Below are 13,346 nucleotides of genomic sequence, written 5' to 3'. Positions count from 1 at the left end.
CACAGCTTCTGAAGTGGAAGTTGGTCCAATCAAGTTTCCTGCTGAAAGGGTAGGCCTTAGGCAGCCTCAGTGGGCCCTGATCCAAAAGTAGCCAAACTCTGTGACAAACTTCTCTGAGGAACTCTGGCCTCAAAAGGTACACTGAGTGAATCAGTTTCCATTTCAAGAATGTAAACACACACACACACACACACACACACACACACACACACACGGACATACACGTAGCTAGTATCCAGAACAAGAGCTGAAATGTCATGACTTTATCTGAACTCTAGTGTCTAATCACTGCAGATTGGCTGTCTGTAGACCAACTAGATATATATTAGATGTATACTGTTTGAACCCCGTGGTGACAACACTTTTGAAATCACTTGCCAACATGTAAAAATCAGAAAACTTCATGCAAAAATATGGATTTTCAGCTTGCTTTGAAAACTCTGGACTACTTGGCATTGTCCATGGTGGAGGCCTGCACAGCCACAATTAGCTGGTGCCATGGTCCTTCTCTTCTGTTAAACAGGGCATGCACTTTCCACTTTGCACAATCCCAGCCACTCCCTACTCTCTGCTTCTCTTATTCCCAGCCTGCTTCACCCACTTCTCTGGCACCCGGATGCAGCTAGAAAAGGGATGCTGGCATATTGTCAGAGGCGCCAGAGGTCTGAGTCAGCAGAATTTATGCTAGAGTTCAAACCATTTTTCTCCCAGCCAGAGAACCCACTTCTAAACAAAACTTTGCTTGGAATCACAGAATTTGAATGCTGCTGAGGGAGAGGAAGCAATGGGGTAGATATGGAGGTAAGTGAGCATCAAGACGGGGAGCAGCTGAGGCCTTTGCTAGGGCTGCCTTGGGATCAAAGCCACCATCCAGTTCTGCTCTTTTGGGAAGCCTGTTGTTTCTACTTTCCTCTGTTCCCATGACAGTGCCTGCCCCTCCCAACTCATTCTACCCCATCCTACCCCCCAAAGCCTAATCAGACCAAGTTCAAGAAGCGTTAGGTGACTCGTCTACAATTATGCACAAGCAAGAAAAGACAGGGCAGCCAATGCCAAATCAGAGCTCCTGTTTTATACTGTACTCCCTCTTATTCTGATTAAGTGCTTTCATCTTTAAATAATAATTAAATTGCTTCAATTTACAGAATCACAGCTGTTAGTACCCTAAGGATCTGGTATACAATAGGAATAAAATAAATGTCTGTTGAATTTAGGTGTTTAAGGTCTGATTTCCAATTCAGACCTCCTTCCATGACACCTCAAGTTCTCATGTTATAGCATAGAAGTCTTCCAATGAAGAGAAAGATCATGTCCTTCCATAATTTTCTCCTCTTTATAAATAGAAAATTAGAGGCTCATAAATTCCAAAATCTTTTGCTAATGCCAGGTACAGAGTTTGTGAGGAGAACAGGTAGATGCCCAGGCATAGGCAGTATTAGAACACAGTTTTTCAGGTCCTGAGAGCTCTGGTCATAAAATGAGTTAATGTAGTTACTCATGATAAATACCAGTCTAGATACAGAACTTGCGTAAGCCCTCAATATACATATATCCACAGCACTGCACCATCCATAAAAACAGGATCATTTGAAAAATAAGCTCAGCATCTGATCTAACACTGGGGTGTAAAGTCAGTGACCTTTGTTACAGCAGGAGGACTTAGCACACAAATGAGAAATCTTGCCCGCTTTCTGTTCTCTTTTTAACTTCCACAGTAATACCGAGAACCTTAAAGTCTGTGTATTGAAAGAATTTTGGATGACACAAAAAGCTGTCTTTGTCTTCTCATTCTTTTCTTGATAGCAATGGGCTGTTTCTGTTATGTTGTTTTTTTTTCCAGTTATTTTTGTCTTTTAGTATTGGGAAGTGCCTCTCCTACAGTCTAAAAGGAGAAAGTGAAAGTGTTAGACGCTGAGTCCTATCTGACTCTTTGCGACCCCACGGACTGTAGCCCACCAGTCTCCTCTGTCCATGGGATTCTCCAAGCAAGAACACTGGAGTGAGTTGCCATTTCCTCCTCCAGGGGATTTTCCCAGCCCAGGTATGGAACCTGCGTCTCCTGCATGGCAGGCAGATTCTTTTACTATCTGACCCACCAAGGATCCTCAAGGGGCTGGTATGTAATTCTGAAGGTATTTTGAGAATAACTTGAATGAGCCAATCTTAAAAGTGAAAAGAACTTTAGCAATCCTACACAAGTTTTCCCTGGATAATCCAGATTTCAATTATTCCTTTCCACAATTCCAAGTCAATCAGTTGGTGGACAAATATTGAGCCGTCACTTATTGTTGTCAGATACTGGGAAGGCCACAGCAAACAAGAAAGACAAAACCTCTACGGTCTAAGGAACAGAAAACAATAAACATGAAAAGGAACACATAAAGGTGACTTCATGTAATTTCAGGTATTGATCTGTGCTATGATGAGGATCAAATGAGGCATTAGGGTGAATCAGAGGGAAGAAGAGCAATGCTTTATCTATGATTATCAGGCATGGTCTCTCAGAGAAGGTAGCTCTGGAGTTGAGATTTAAATGACGACAAGAGGGGGACTTCTCTGATGCTCCAGTGGTTAAGAATCCACGCTTCCTCTACTGGGGGAGTAGGTTTGGTCCCTGGTCAGGGAACTCAGATCCCACATGTCATGTGGTGTGGGAAAAAAAAAAAAAAAGGCTGAAAAAATAATGACAAGAGGCAGACCTAGGAACAGAAGAATGTTCCAAAAGAAGAAATGGCCAGTGTGGATGCCTTGGGTCGAGAAGAAGTCTGGCAAATTAGAGGGATTAAGAAGAAGGACAGGATGGTTGAAGCCCAGCTAACAGGTCCAAGAAAAAAGATCAAGGTCAGATCATATGGGACCTGATAAGTCATGGTAAGTTGGGTCACAGTGGAAAGTTATTGGAAGGTTTTAGAAGGTAGGATGTGATGTGATCTGATTTCTGTGTTAGAAAGATCCCTCTGGCTAATACATGGTGGATAAACCAGAAAAGTAGCAGAAGTGAAGGGCTGGCAGTCCCTTTAAGGAGGTGACTGCAGTAAACGAAAGAAGAGGTGATGAAGCTTGGATTAGGTTTGAAGCAAAAATGTTTGTAAGACATTAGAGATGATGGGACTTTCTAATGGACATATGAAGAAATGACAGACATCATGGGATATGCTTCCACTCTTTGTTAGAGCAACGGGATGGAGAGTGATACCATCTACTGGCATGGGAAGGACAGGATGGAGGCTGAGGTTAGAAGGAGAATTAGTATGTCTGCTTTAGCCATGTTATGTTTGAGATGCCTAAAGTGAGAGCCAAGCAGAGATGTCAAAGAGACGCTGGAATATATGAGATGGCATTTAGAGTTAGAGAGAGAAATAAGAGCCCTCTCAGTGTATATAGATGGTACTGAAAACCAAGGGACTAGGTTTGAGGCCTTGGAGAGTATGGATGGAAAAGAGAAATCGGGAAGAATAGAGGAGTCTAGTAAAAGAGGAGGAACCAGCAGAAGAATGGAAAGAAATGAGCTCCTAACGAGACAGGGAAATCCTAGAACGTGTGATACAGAAACTTCAAGAAGATGTATGAAGAAGGAAGGATTGATCAAGTATGTTCAACACTGTCAAAAAGTGAGTTAAAATGAAAACAGAATTAACGTTTCTTTGGCAAAATGGAGGTTGATGCTGATCTTGATAAGGGTTCTTTCAGCAGAGTGGAATGGAAGGAAATTCCATCAGAGTGAGCTGGGAAGAGAAAGAAAATCGAAGTGGAGACAGGGAATACTAACAACTCTTTCAAAGAGTTTTGTTATAAAGGGGAGCAGAGAAATGGAGCTGTACCTAGAAGGTACAGAGTCGAAAGACAGTCTGTTGGTTTGATTGTCTGACAGTTAATTTATAAATGGTGATAAACAGCAAGACATGTTTTAAAGGTTGATGAGAATTATCCAGTAGAGAGGGAAATTGATTTATGTCCCTACACACATTTTGGTGGGAGGGAATAGGGAAATAAATGCTCTCGTTGAACACATCCTCCAAACATGGCACCATTTAAACACATTTTAAATGCAATACATTGATATGTTGAGACTATGATGAAAAGATGCCAGAGGAAGCAATGCGGAAGTAAGATATGGACACGCACAGAGAAGGTTCTCACATGACAGCTTCTGTATTACATAACTGCAAAAAGCATCGGTCACTTAGACCACAGCGTGAATGATGTCTTTCGGGACTTGTGCAATATGACAGACTTGAACTTAAGATTGTTTGGGCTAGGACTTCCCTGGTGGCCCAGTGATTAAGAATCTGCCTGTCAGTGCAGGGGACACGGGTTCAACCCCTTTTTCGGGAAGATTCCATGTGCCAAGGGGCAACTCAGTCCATGTGCCACAACTGCCAAGCCCGTGTGATGCTATCGCTGTAGCTTGCACACCCGGAGCCCGTGCCCTGCGACAAGAAAAGCCACCTTAATGAGAAGCCCATGCACTGCAACTGGAGAGCAGCCCCTCACAACAGGAGAAAACCCAAGTAGAGCAACGAGGACCCAGTGCAGCCAAAAATAAATAAATAAAAATTTTAAAAAATTGTTTGGGCTAGATCCATAAAATATGTATATACATATACATATACATATAATATACCTATACATTTTTTTAAGTCCCGGGAAGAATGGCATTGTTTTACATTTCTGCACATCTCTCAACTTCCAGCTTAACGGAAGACAGGTGGAGTCTTCTGCACGCCTGCATTCAATCTGTTGTGTTATCGCACATCACGTAGCCTCTGGAAAATTCCACAGTAGATTTGTGAGAGAAGGAGAGCAAAGAGGCTAATAGTATCTTAATGCTATGATGAAAACACTTCTTGACTTATGGATCTCTGACAGGGTTTTAGAGGCTCCCTGGGGTTCCTTAACTACGCTTTGAGAATCACTGTTCTGAATGAACACTGGTTCTCCCCTGAGGCCCTTCCCTCCTCCAAAACCTTCTCAGATGGAGGCGGTTTCTCCCCCACAGTCCTTGTATCCCTGGACTTCAAGGGAGCGTATTTGTTTTCTCTGTTCCTTGTGCCACTTCCAGACCACAGTCCCTCCCTAAACATCCCATCAAACCATCAGACCATCCTACCCACTCTCCCTCCTTGTTGTGGTCAATGCAGTCTCCCAGTTAGTCTCCTCTTTCCTGGAAGCCTTGACTCTTTGTTCAAGGTCACTCTGCCTCTGATGGTTTCAATATCCACTCAATATCCATTGAAGAATTATCTTGGTGATTTCAATATCCACAGAAAGACTTCTTCCAGTATCCTGGAAGCTCAGTTCCTTAACCCCAGTTTCAATGACCTTTCCCTTCATTCTACCACAGCCACCCACACTGATGGTCAGCCTTGACCTTGTCATTTCCTATCACCACCCTGACCGGCTCTCTAACTTTCCACTTCTCTCCCTCTAGTTCCCTGCCTCTCATAATTCTTCAACTCACTGGGATGTATTGGGTTGGCCAACAAATTCAACTTTTTGGACAGCCAAATAGTATCTTTTCATGGCACTTAACCCTTCATATCCTCACTTCTCTCCTCATTCAGCTTAGAGTCCATTATCATATTAACTTCTTCCCATACATCCTAGACTCCTTCGCACCTTTCTCATTTCATTGCTTTGCTAAATTAAGGTTGTTTCATCAAATTCACCTCTGCACAGTGCCTACATGGAGAAGGAAATGGCAACCCACCCCAGCATGCTTGCCTGGAGAATCCCATGGACAGAGGAGCCTGGTGGGCTGCTGTCTATGGGGTCGCACAGAGTCGGACACAACTGAAGCCACTTAGCAGCAGCAGCAGTGCCTACATCAATATAAACATAAGTGGAGAAATACAGGCAACTGTGTATCCACATCCATCACCCTCCGGGGCCCTTAATGCTGCTCAGCACCCACACCAAATGTGTCTAGCCTTTTCACACTTCTATTGTCTCCTACATTCCAAAATTTCCCTCCACATCCTCACTCACATCAGAGAACCTTCCTTCCTTCTTTGCATGATAATATAGGAACATCTAACAACAATTTCCACAATGCTATGCACTGAATGCTTGTATCCCCCCAAATTCATATGTTGAACCCTCAACCCCTGATGTGATGGTATTTGGAGGTGGGGCCTTAAGGAATTAATTAAAGCTATATGAGGTGATGAGGTTGAGGCCCTTCGCAAAAAGAAAAATGCCTTAATAAAGAGAGGAAAGGACACAAAACTGAAATGTCTGTATGTCTCACTGCCTCTTTCTCTGTCTCACACACTCCCTCCACCAAGGAAAAGCCATATGAACACACAGCAAGATGGCGGCATCCGCACGCTATGCAAAAAGCCCTCACCAAGAATCAAATGTGCTGGTTCCTTGATCTTGGACTTCCTGGCCCCCACATCTCTGAGTAAACGGATGTCTGTTGTTTAAGCTCCCAAGTCTATGGTATTTGTTTAGCAGCCTGACACATTTATCGCCACTGCTGTACCTATCCCCTTGCTATAATCAGCAGCCATATTCTGCCTCACTCCTGTTGCTGGAGATGAACCGCCAATGCCGATTCTGAGGCTAAACCCTCCACTGTGCAACTGATCCCATCCCTCACATTCCCCATCTCCTAGTGGAGCTGGTAGGATGTTCCCCTCCCCTCCCCTTCCAATTTATTTACAGCAAAACACCTTGAAAGAGTTTTCCATATTCTTCGTTGCTAATATGTCTTCTCTTTTTCATTCTTCGACCCTCTCCAATCAGGCTTTGTGTTCTCTATTCTGCCGGAACTACTTGTCCGGGTTATCCATGACTGTCATGTCACATAGGAACTCAAATACTTGTTGAAGGAATGAATGAATGAATGAATGAATGAATGAATGAATTCTCCGATGGTGAGGATCTCCCAACAGAAAAGTCACACATGTATACATGTGCACAAACAGACACACACACATAGATAGAGGGCAAGGGGGAGAGGGAGGGAGAGAGAGAAGGATGGAGAGAGAACTCTTTCTGGCCCCAGATCCTACAAAGCCTGACTTGGCCTTATGTCTGTGAAAGGCCTCTTTTATTTAAGAGCAGAGTATGGGTAAGGCTGTCTTCTGTAACATAGTTATCTTGACCAAAACAGTCCTCCCTTCTAGGATAATCTACATCTTACAGTCGAGAAATGTTCCCTTGTGGGGAAGAAGCTTAAACTTTGATCTAGACTAGTATTAAGAGTATTATTTCAGGTTGGGCTTCCCACGTGGTCCAGTGGTAAAGAATCCACCTGCCAATTCAAGAGATGCAAGAGACTCAAGTTTGATCCTGGGGTCAGGAAGAACCCCTGGAGTCGGAAATGGCATCTGGCTCCAGTACTCTTGCCTGGGAAATCCCATGGACAGAGGAGCCTGGTGGGCTATAGTTCACAGAGTTGCAAAGCATTGGCTTGACTGAGCACGCACGCACCGCATATCATTTCAGGGCAGTTCCTTAATCCATGAGTCTCAGTTGCAGATACAACCTGATTTTCAGGGATATTAGAAAGTCTAAATGAAGCTTATGAGAGATATGTGAAATATTTGGCATAGTGCTTGTCACACTGTAGGACATTTACCAGCAATAGAAAAGTAATGAGGTGCCATATTCAAAGCAAGAGACTGTTGTGTGTTTATTGTCCATAACATTTGTTTCCCTTGATAAATAATCCCAATTCCTTCACGGTAAAGTCTAGTATTGTGCTTGATTTCCAATTTGGTTCACATGTGTTTCGACCTTTCTTTATACTCCAATGCTTACTGTATTACTACAATGCAAATATACTCTTATATTAAAAAAGTACTGCTGAGTATAAAGGAGACTTTTACAAGTGGTCCAAGAATATGGCAATAAAATGGTAATTCTAAAATATGACTTTCACATGCTCCCGCTTCAAAAATAGATAAAAATAAGGAGCAGAATCACATAAATGTAACAACAAAAGATAGTAGTCTGCATTCCAAAGACAAACGGAAAAAGCAGCAATGAGTTTATGCTAATTTCTGTTGGGGTAGGCAGAGGGAGAGGAGGAGGAGTGTTAAAGAGGATAAAGAAAAAGGCGGAGGGAGGGCTTCCCTCATGGCTCAGTGGTAAAGAATCTGCCTGCCAGTGCAGGTGACTCAGGTTGAGTCCCTGATCGGGGAAGATCCCACATGGCCTGTGCTCCAGAGCCCGGGAACATAAACTAGTGGGCCCACAGGCCCCAACTACTGAAGCTCAAGCGCCCTAGAGTGCGTGCTCTGAACAAGAGAAGCCACCGCGATGAGACCCTGTTCACCACAAAGAAAGAGTAGCCCCTGCATGCCAAAACTAGAGAAGAGCCTGCGCAGCAGCAAAGACCCAGTCCAGCCAAAAACAAATAAATAAAATTATTTTTTCAACAGGCAAAGTAAAAGAGATGGTCTTGTCCAGCGAAAGACTGCTGGTCAAGAGAGTCTGTCTAGGCTATAGTCAAAAGGCCTGATTGGAAAAAATCCCTCAAGGCAATCTATCCCTCTTTCCTTAGAATCATCACCCATCTCACAAGTCTCTAACCACTGAATTCAGTATCCTGGGTGCCATGATGCAGCCACAAGGTGTATCCCATGCAAAGTAAGCTTCTGAGGACCGACTCATGCTGACTAAATTCTCCAGAGCCTGGTGTATAAGTGACAATGTCAGTCACTCAGTCGTGTCTGACTCTGTGCGACCCCATGGACTGTAGCCCACCAGGCTTCTCTGTCCATGGGGATTCTTCAGGCAAGAAAACTGGAGTGAGTTGCCATGCCCTTCTCCAGGACATCTTCCCAACCCAGGGATTGAACCTGGGTCACCTGCATTATAGGCAGATTCTTTACCATCTGAGCCACCTGGGAAGTCTCTGATATATAAACTAAGGTATTAATTAATGTATAACCAGGGATTCCTGGGTTGAGAAAATCCGCTGGAGAAGAAATAGACTACCAACTCTAGTATTCTTGGGCTTCCCTCGTGGTTCAGCTGGTAAAAATCAGCCTGCAATGCAGGAGACCTGGGTTTGATCCCTGAGTTGGGAAGACCCCCTGGAGAAGGGAAAGGCTACCCACTCCAGTATTCTGGACTGGAGAATTCCATGGATAGAGGAGCCTGGCAGACTACAGTCCATGGGGTCACAAAGAGTTGGACTTGACTGAGCAACTTTCACTTCACTTCACTTCAACCAGTAATCTTGTTTTCCAGGACTCTGCCTAGTATCACATTGATAAGTTATCTCTTTAAGTGAAAGAGATAATTAGTAGGAAATTTATTCACTGGCCGTTTTAATCTAAATCTTCCTCTGCAAGATGGAATTCCCATTATACCTTAAACATTGCATCATATGCCTCCCACTTTCCTCTCTTCTTCATTCTTTTGCTTTCTCTCTCTCTGTCTCTTACACACACGTGGAATCTACAATAGCAACAGATACAACTGACATTAATATTAATTGCAGACATACGATGTGCTGGCACTGTGTTAGGTGCTTTGCATGTAGTAGCACACTCCTCAGACCACAAACCCTGTGACATGGGTGCTATTATTATCCCCATTGTACAGATGAAGAAATCCAGGCTTAAGTGAATGGTTGAGTCCTTTCCCAAGGTCACACAACTTGTCAGAAGTAGAAATAACCACAAATAACAGTGTTTTCTTTCTCACTGTAAGTTCTTCCCTACCCTGAGTCATCTTGGCCTCCCAGTTTAGGGAGAGGAAGTTGCAGAGCTGTTTGGGGAAGATAAATATTCTCATCCAAACCACCAACTGTAGGGAGGTTTTCTGCTGGACGTGGGAAATAAGGAGAATTCTGCAGTAGGAGAAAGTAAACAAGGCCAGGATACCCTGTCCACTTGGACAGCTATCCCTAGCAACTCGGTCATGGTAAGCCAAGCCGGAGTGTGGATGGCCACAGTGCACAGAGAATTCTCTGTTCACTCTCTGGCATTAACTGGGGCAGGCAGTTCTGAATTGACATCACTCAATGTCTGTTCCACCTCTTCTAAGTTTGGTACTCATATTACCAGAGTTTGGGTGTTTCTGCATGACTTTCATCAGTGAAGTCTAACTTAGGACATTTCTCAAACTCTTCTCTGAGGAAGAGTAAGCCACAAGATGTTGCTAGTGTCGCTGGAGAAAGGTTCCTCACTCAAACAATCTTTGGAAATACAGCATACAATATCGCAACATGCATCTGTATGTTAAGATCTTGGGGGTGGTCTGCAGGAAAGAAACACTCAATAATTTCACTTCTTTCATGGAATACTATTAACAGTTTAAGGATATAATTTTCCATAGAACACAACTGGTACAGTGCTGAAGAATTGCATGCCGGTCAAATTTGCTTTAAAGACAGCAGCCCAGGACTAAATAAGATCAAGGAGAGGTAGTAGTAGAGTCTTCTTGGCAGATTCTGCTTTCAGCTTTTTAATTTCTTGGATGACGAATATACTGATAGTATCCTAAATTTACAGGGAAAAAGTCTGCCTGCTTCGCTGTGACTGCAGAAACAAAATGAATAACCTTCACAGTCACTCTTTTTGACCTACGCATCTCATCTGGGCTGGAGAAAAGAATAAGAAGCAGTCACCTCTGTCAGGAGAAAGGCAGACAAGAGCAGATGCAGGTGAGATCAAGGCATTTGATAGTGAATTAGATGAGCAGCCATATTTGCTGAGAGCACGGAGGTACCACGTGCAGGCTAGGCTCCCAGCAGACAGTGGGTGACCTGCTTCATTGTACAGCCTTCCTGTGATGCATCACGGGCCTGTCCATTTGGGGAATACCCAGAACCTAGCATTGTGCCTCCACTGAGTAGACACTTAAAAATATTTATTAAAGGAAGGAAGAGTGGGAGGAAGGAAACAAATTGAGGTTTGGAGATGCTCGCTTGCCTAATATTACACCTCTGATGAGCAGGACAGCCAAGACTTAAATGCCAAATAGCTTAGCTCCCCCATGACTCGCCGACTGCCAAGATTTTGGTTAGCTAGCACACAACCAGCTTCAAGGGGCTGGCTTGAGGTTCTGGCCACATGTGCTCTGTATGTTAGCTTTGGCATTATTATTACTTGTGCAATCACAATTGCTGTTTTGACGTAGCACTTTTAGTGGGGGTGGGGGGTGGTGCTTGATACTGCCAGATAAAATTTAGTGAGCACTTACTACGTGTCACTTACTGCACTGACACAGCTCATTCCCCATGACCATCCTAGAAGTCAGGACAATCACAAACCCATTTTATAGATGCAGAAACTGAGGAGCAGAGAAATTAGATGACAACCTCTAACTAAGTGGTGGAGTCAGGATTTGAATGGAGTCAGCTATTCTAGTTGTAGTGTGCATGCTCAATCATGTCTTGGAGACCTCATGAACTGAGGCCCAACAGGCTTCTCTGTCCATGAAAATTTCCAGGCAGGAATACTGGAATGAGTAGTCATTTCTAACTTCCAGGGGATCTTGTGACCCAGGAACTGAACCTTCATTTCCTGTGTCTTCTGCATTGGTAGGCGGATTCTTTACCACTGTGCCACCTGGGAAGCCGGAACTGAGGCAGTTTGACTGCCCAAATTCTTGTTTGTAACCTCTTGGCTACATCTATTCCATCTGGCCAATTACAGACATCCCAAGAGAAGGAAAAGACAGGCAGGTACCACACACAGCTGGATAATGATATTTGCTTTATTAATTTAACCCTTAAAGATGTTTACATAGGTCTAAGCACATCACCAATACCAACTCATTTGATCCTCAAAATACAGTAAAACTGTATGAAAGTGAAAGTTGCTCAGTCGTGTCCAACTCTTTGAGACCCCAAGGATTATATAGTTTATGGAATTCTCCAGGTCAGAATACTGGAGTCAGTAGCCTTTCCCTTCTCCAGGAGATCTTCCCAACCCAGGGATCGAACCCAGGTCTCCAGCATTGCAGGATGATTCTTTACCAGCTGAGCCACTAGGGAAGCCCAAGAATACTGGAGTGGGTAGCCTATCTCTTCTCCAGAGGATCTTCCCAACCCAGGAATCAAACTGGGGTCTCTTGCATTGCAGGCAGATTCTTTACCAACTGAGCTATCAACACAGTATGAGGCTGGTACTATTATTTCCATTTCATAGATGAGAAAACCAAGGCACAGAGAACTTAATAACTTGCCCAAAGTCACACAGCAAATGGCAGAGCTGGGACTCAAACCCAGGCATTCTGCTCCCTAGCCCTTAGGCTTAACCCCTACAGGATGCGGCCCCGTGGGAACAGGCAGGCACCTCATTTAAAGGTGAAATACCCTCCCAAGACCAGTGGCTAAAATGATCTCCAAGTTCCTACTCAGAGCCATCTGCAGTCCTGGAAGTTAAACGGGGGTCAGGGAGCTTGAAAGACTTAATTGCTGTTCAATTTAGATTTCCTGGCTGAAAGGCTTTCTGCTCATCCTACTGGAAATTAATAGCCAATTGTTTCTTTGCATTCTTGTGGGAGGGTAAGCCCTTCTCCCTGGGCCCTGGCTGTTTCTGGAACAGTAAGCACTCAGTCAGTATCAGCCAGGTAAAGGCTGGGAAGTGAAACCAAGTCTCTTTTGTTGAAGCTGGCAGCTTACTCCACTGGTCTAGGAGCTGGGGCCCCTCCTCCTGACTTTGCAGGAAAGTGCCCTTCTGTGCCTCTAACAGAGGGAGTCAGAGGAAGGAAAGGAGGTTGTTAGGAGAAGGGGCACAAGGTCCTCAAAGGAAGCATGAGAAGCAGCAACCATAGCATCTGTAGAAGTGACCCTGCACTATTAACAGTGGATCCTGCTTAGCACAGTAAGTCTACCCCCAGCCTTGCTGGATGGAAGTGAGCTCAGAGACGCGGTGGGAGCGACCTCTGTCTGGGCACAGGGCAGGGACTCAGTGAATATACACTGAACATCTTGTAACATGAATATAACTGAACAGCCCCTTGAAACACTGGGTTTTACTTTTTCCTGGCCCCTGGTCACCTCCTTATTCTGCTGCCAGTGTGACTAGAGGAATACGATAAGCTGGCTGGATCCCAGCTTCATCTCTAGCTACGCTTTCTTTTCATTTGCCTTGCAATGCACCAAGTCACCCTGAGCTGCCTGCATTCTTGGAAAGGTGGGACTGCATTTAGATCAAGGGTCCAGGCAATGAAGACGAACTGGATTTCAGGGCTGGTCCAGCAGGGCAGCGCTGTGAAGTTGGGCATATCACTTAACCCCTCTGGGCCTGGAGCGCCCTGTTCTCCTTTATAAAATACCACTTCCCCCTCCAGGCGCCAGGTCAGGATTGTCCCTTTTCTCCACCCCAGGCGGCCTGCCCAGCACTTTGCACACCCTCCCTTGCATCTACCCCGGG

At 44.4% G+C, this 13,346-nt stretch overlaps 1 long non-coding RNA gene and 1 other non-coding gene across 5 annotated transcripts in view; one reads left to right on the top strand and one right to left on the bottom strand.

The window, feature by feature from the left end:
• Window positions 1–363: 363 nt before the first annotated feature.
• The window catches only part of LOC122698462, a 38,455-nt gene continuing 25,472 nt past the window's right edge, over window positions 364–13,346 (top strand). For 3 of the 4 annotated variants that reach the window (XR_006342347.1, XR_006342348.1, XR_006342344.1), the window contains exon 1: window positions 12,157–12,794. This is a non-coding gene — a long non-coding RNA (uncharacterized LOC122698462). Of the gene's footprint in view, window positions 802–10,475; window positions 10,628–12,156; window positions 12,795–13,346 lie in introns of those variants that run through there. The other variant, XR_006342346.1, reaches the window with a different exon arrangement.
• TRNAY-AUA lies at window positions 8,793–8,864 on the bottom strand. The gene has a single exon. It is a non-coding gene; the product is annotated as a tRNA-Tyr (tRNA).

Source organism: Cervus elaphus, chromosome 1 (assembly GCF_910594005.1).
Source record: "Cervus elaphus chromosome 1, mCerEla1.1, whole genome shotgun sequence".
NCBI classification, from domain to species: domain Eukaryota; kingdom Metazoa; phylum Chordata; class Mammalia; order Artiodactyla; family Cervidae; genus Cervus; species Cervus elaphus.
Note: the sequence above shows the minus strand (reverse complement) of the source record. Positions and strands in the feature narration are given on the sequence as shown.